This window comes from Macaca fascicularis, chromosome 1 (genome assembly GCF_037993035.2).
Source record: "Macaca fascicularis isolate 582-1 chromosome 1, T2T-MFA8v1.1".
NCBI classification, from domain to species: domain Eukaryota; kingdom Metazoa; phylum Chordata; class Mammalia; order Primates; family Cercopithecidae; genus Macaca; species Macaca fascicularis.
In genome coordinates this window covers 232,774,916-232,779,683 of record NC_088375.1, presented here as the reverse complement: position 1 = coordinate 232,779,683, position 4,768 = coordinate 232,774,916, and the positions used below count along the sequence as shown (strand labels likewise).

Sequence of the window (4,768 nt, the reverse complement as noted above, 5' to 3'; positions counted from 1 at the left end):
CCATATGGCACAGAGCAGAACGCGCACCCTTGGATCTGGAAGGAATGAACATCCCGCCCGTTAGTTAGCCCTGGGAGTCACTGACTTGGTTCTTCCCTGGACAGCAATGTCCTACAGGGCACACAGAAAGCCACCGAAGTGTGGTCTGCGGGTTGAGGCAGGTATTCAGACGCCAGCCTGCAGCCCACTTACATGGTTTCTTTTGGACTGACACCTTGCCGGATGCTCGGATGCCCACAGCGTAGGGGAAGGGACGTCCTGGAGTCCAAGGCGTGGGCGGGGAGCTGGCCCCTGTCCATTGCTGCAGCTCGGCAGCAGCAGGATGGCCCTGGGAGGTGGAGGTGAGTCACCGGGACCTGGGAGAGGAAACGGCGCTCGCTAAATTTAAACCCCCTTCTTGATGTATTTGTGAGGTTGTTCTGTTACTTTCCTGGGAAAATGCACCAAACAGAGAAAATGGCAGGGACACAGAGAAAAATGTTATCGAGTTTAGATAGTAATTATTAATCCTGTGATTTTCAGATGGACTCCGTTCATTTGGATAAGCAGAGGAAACTTGGCAGAAAAGACCAAATGCAAAATGTGTGTAGCAGCCTGAGATCGGCCGTCTACTGAAACAAAGGAAGCAGTTCAGTCGGAAACCACGCTTAGCTGTGCTGCTGTCTTTGGCCATCAAGGCCCTGAGAACCAATGAACAATCCGGCTTGGCCGCTTAGAACATTTTTTCTATACTTGAGTTAAATAGATATCCAAGAACCATTACTCATTTTTAATGTGGAGAAGTCGGTATTCTATTCTCGTATTCTATGTTTTTTAAAGTGGCAATTTGAATTATTTCGTGCGATAGAAAACCTTAAACACAAAGTAACGTTTCTAACAAAAGGGCTGTCGATCAAGTGACAAACACGTCCTACTTTAGATACGAGCACGACTGAGGCGACAACATGAAAACGCCTAAAATGGGCTGCTGGGGAGACAAGATCTGGCCGCGAACAGAACTCGCAGCAGCTCATTAACGGGACCGTCCGGCAGGAAGGTGGGTTGGCAGCCTTCTCCCCGGGCTCCCCACGCTCCCTCCCCTGGTGTGGTGTGGCCTTCCTCCTCACATGTGGTCTGGATCAAGCAACGTGTTGTTCTCATCCATCAAGAGTGATGGGCCGGGCACGATGGCCACACCTGTGATCCCGGCACTGTGGGAGGCTGAGGCAGGAGGATCTCCTGAGCCCAGGAGTTTGAGACCAGCCTGGATAACATAGGGAGTCTCCGTCTCTACAGAAAGTAAGTTACCCAGAGGTGGTGGCACACGCCTGTGGTCCCAGGTATTCAGGAGGTTGAGGTGGGAGGATCGCTTGAACCCAGGAGGTAGGGACTGTAGTGGGCTGTGATGGCACCACTGCATTCCAACCTGGGCAACAGAGTGAGACCCAGTTTCTAAAAAAAATGATAAAAAGGCAGGGTACAGTGCCTCATATCTGTAATCCCAGCATGTTGGGAGGCCAAGGTGGACGGATCACTTGAGGTCAGGAGTTCAAGACCAGCCTGGCCCACATGGTAAAACCCTGTCTCTACTAAAGTACAAGAATCAGCTGGGCGTGGTGGCACACGCTTGCAATCCCAGCTATTCTGGAGGCCGAAGCAGGAGAACTGGGAGGCAGAGATTGCAGTGAGCTGAGATCATGCCACTGCACTCCAGCCTGGGTGACAGAGCTAGATGCCATCTCAAAAAAATAAATAAATAAAAGTAAAAGAGTGATGAGACATCCTGAGATTCATTTATAAAATGCCGTGATTCAGGTCTCAGGGCACTCTCGCCCCTACTCACTTTGATGAAGCCAGTGCTGGGTTGCCAGCCGAGGTGGGGAGGCTCACGGGCCAGGAACTGAAGGCAACCGTGAAAGCCAGACCCCTCCACCACCCCCGAGACAGCAGGAAACTCACTCCAACAGCCACCCTGGGACGCTGCCACAGCTGATCCTGGAGGTGACCATGACCCTGGCTGACATCGGACTGCAGATTTGTAAGGAGGACTGAGCCGGGACCCAGACCTACAAAAGCTGAGATGATAAACACCGTTTTAAGCTGTGTGTCGCAGTGACTCGTGTGGCAGTGGATTTCTAGCAGAGCCGTCGTTCGTGTCTGGCTCCTCTCGGCTCCACACTCTGAACAGCCGCCCACACTGTTGTGCACGTTAGCGGCGGATTTTTTATTGCTGAGTAATATTTCATTCCATTGCATGCTCACACCTCAGTTTGTTTAACTGTCTACCTGTTGATGAGCTCTGGAACGTATGCAGTTCTGGGCTATTATGAGTAAAGCTGCTTTTAACATTTAAATACAAGTCTGTGTATGGACACATGTTTTCATTTCTTTTGAATAAATATGTGTGGGATTACTGGGTTTCAAGGGGACTGTATACTTAAGTTGGTAAGAAGCTGCCAATCTGCTTTCCTTTCTTTTTTTTTTTTAATTTATTTTATTTTTTATTTATGTATTTATTTTTTGAGATGGAGTCTCACTGTGTCACCCAGGCTGGAGTGCAGTGGCGTGATCTCGGCTCACTGCAACCTCCACCTCCCAGTAGCTGGGATTACAGACGCACACCACCACACCCAGCTAATTTCTGTGTTTTTAGTAGAGATGGGGTTTCACCATGTTGGCCAGGCTGGTCTCGAACTCCTGACCTCAGATGATCTGCCCGCCTCGGCCTCCCAAAGTGCTGGGATTACAGGCGTGAGCCACCGAGCCTGGCCTCCAATCTGCTTTCCAAAGTGGCTGTACTTTGTACTCCCCACAGTAGTGTGTGAGGGTTTAAGTTGCTCTAATGCTGATCAACACTTGTCATTGGAAGTCTTTAAGTTTAACCATTTTATGACCATGTAGAGGGATGTCATCGTGGGTTTAACATGCACTTTCTTTTTTAAAAAAATTTTTTTTCTTTTTTTCGGAGACACAGTCTCACTGTGTCACCCAGGATAGAGTGCAGTGGTGAGACCTCGGCTCACTGCAACCTCCGCCTCCAGGGTTCACGCCATTCTCCTGCCTCGGACTCCTGAGTAGCTGGGACTACAGGCAGCCACCACCACGCCGGCTAATTTTTTGTATTTTTGGTAGAGACAGGGTTTCACCGTGTTAGTCAGGATGGTCTCGATCTCCTGACCTCGTGATCTGCCCGCCTCGGCCTCCCAAAGTGCTGGGATTACAGGCGTGAGCCACCGCGCCTGGCCATTCTTCCCAGATTCTTGAAAGGGGCTGAGAAGTGAGCTGCTTCCATCATGCGCACGGAAACTCCCTGTCCTGGGGCTCACGTCCACCAGGTGCCAGCCACACAGGCCCCAGCCACAGGGGCCCTGGCTCCTGACCCTGGGCAAGGCTGCTCCCTGGCTGGCCTTCCGGGTTCTGGGGTGGTTGGAGCTTCTCTGGGTGGAGGATGAGGATAAGGAAGCCGACTGATTACACACATCACAATGGGACAGAAGTTCAGAAATGGCAACAAACTAATTCTCAAAAACCTTGAATAAGAAATTATGAAAATTCCCGTTCTTCAGATCCAAACTGAAACATCAGTTAGGAGGCCAGGTGCGGTGGCTCATACGTGTAATCCCAGCACTTTGGGAGGCTGAGGTGGGCTGATCACTTGAGGTTAGGAGTTCGAGACCAGCCTGGCCAACATGGGAAAACCCTGTCTCTACTAAAAATACAAAAATTAGCTGGGCGTGGTGGCGGGCGCCTGTAAACCCAGCTACTTGGGAGGCTGAGGCAGGAAAATTGCTTGAACCGAGGAGGTGGAGGTTGCAATGAGCTGAGATCGCGCCACTGCACTCCAGCCTGGGCAACAAGAGCAAAACTCTATAACAAAAAAAAAAAAAAAGAAAGACGAAAGAAAGAAAGATAGGAAGGAAGGAAGGGAGGGAGGGAGGGAGGGAGGGAGGGAGGGAGGAAGGAAGGAAGGAAGGGAGGAAAAGAAAGAAATAAACACCCAGTTAGGAACAATAAAGAATGGAAATGAAGTGTGCAGACTTCAAACCTTGTAGAAACCTGTGAATGATGGATGGGACATGCATTTGCCTCTAGGACTGAAGGAAGAGGAGACAATTTGATGCCACCAAACCACCAAATAATTGGCTAAGATGCCCGCCCAGCTTCAACTGACATACACACAACAGCACAATTTTCTAGCAAAAGTTCATCATGGATAAGGAGGCTCACACCTGCAATCTCAGCACTTTGGGAGGCCAAGGGGGAGGATCCCCTGAGGCCAGGAGTTTGAGACCAGCCTGGAAAACATAGTGAGACCCCATCTCTACAAAAAATAGAAAACTCTCTGGGTACAGTGACATGCCTCTGTGGTCTCAGTTCCTCCAGAAGCTGAGGTGGAAGGATCCCGTGAACCCAGGAGGTGGAGGCTACAGTGAGCTGAGATCGTGCTACTGCACTCCAGGCTGGGCTACAGAGCAAGACCTTGTCTCTTAAAAGAAAAAGAAGAAGGCCGGGCGCGGTGGCTCACACCTGTAATCCAAGCACTTTGGGAGGCCGAGACGGGCAGATCACGAGATCAGGAGATCAAGACCATCCTGGCTAACACGGTGAAACCCCGTCTCTACTAAAAATACAAAAAACTAGCCGGGCGTGGTGGTGGGTGCCTGTAGTCCCAGCTACACAGGAGGCTGAGGCAGGAGAATGGCATGAACCTGGGAGGCGGAGCTTGCAGTGAGTGGAGATCGCGCCACTGCACTCCAGCCTGGGCGACAGAGCGAGACCCCATCTCAAA

The 4,768-nt window shown here is 50.8% G+C and overlaps 1 long non-coding RNA gene across 2 annotated transcripts; it reads left to right on the top strand.

The window, feature by feature from the left end:
- Nucleotides 1-410: 410 nt before the first annotated feature.
- Nucleotides 411-4,478, top strand: LOC141409069 (uncharacterized). 2 transcript variants are annotated; one of them, XR_012427373.1, is made up of 2 exons: nucleotides 411-1,278; nucleotides 4,072-4,478. It is a non-coding gene; the product is annotated as an uncharacterized lncRNA (long non-coding RNA). The 2 variants fall into 2 exon arrangements; XR_012427374.1 differs by lacking the exon at nucleotides 4,072-4,478 and adding an exon at nucleotides 1,795-2,333.
- The last annotated feature ends 290 nt before the right edge of the window (nucleotides 4,479-4,768 follow it).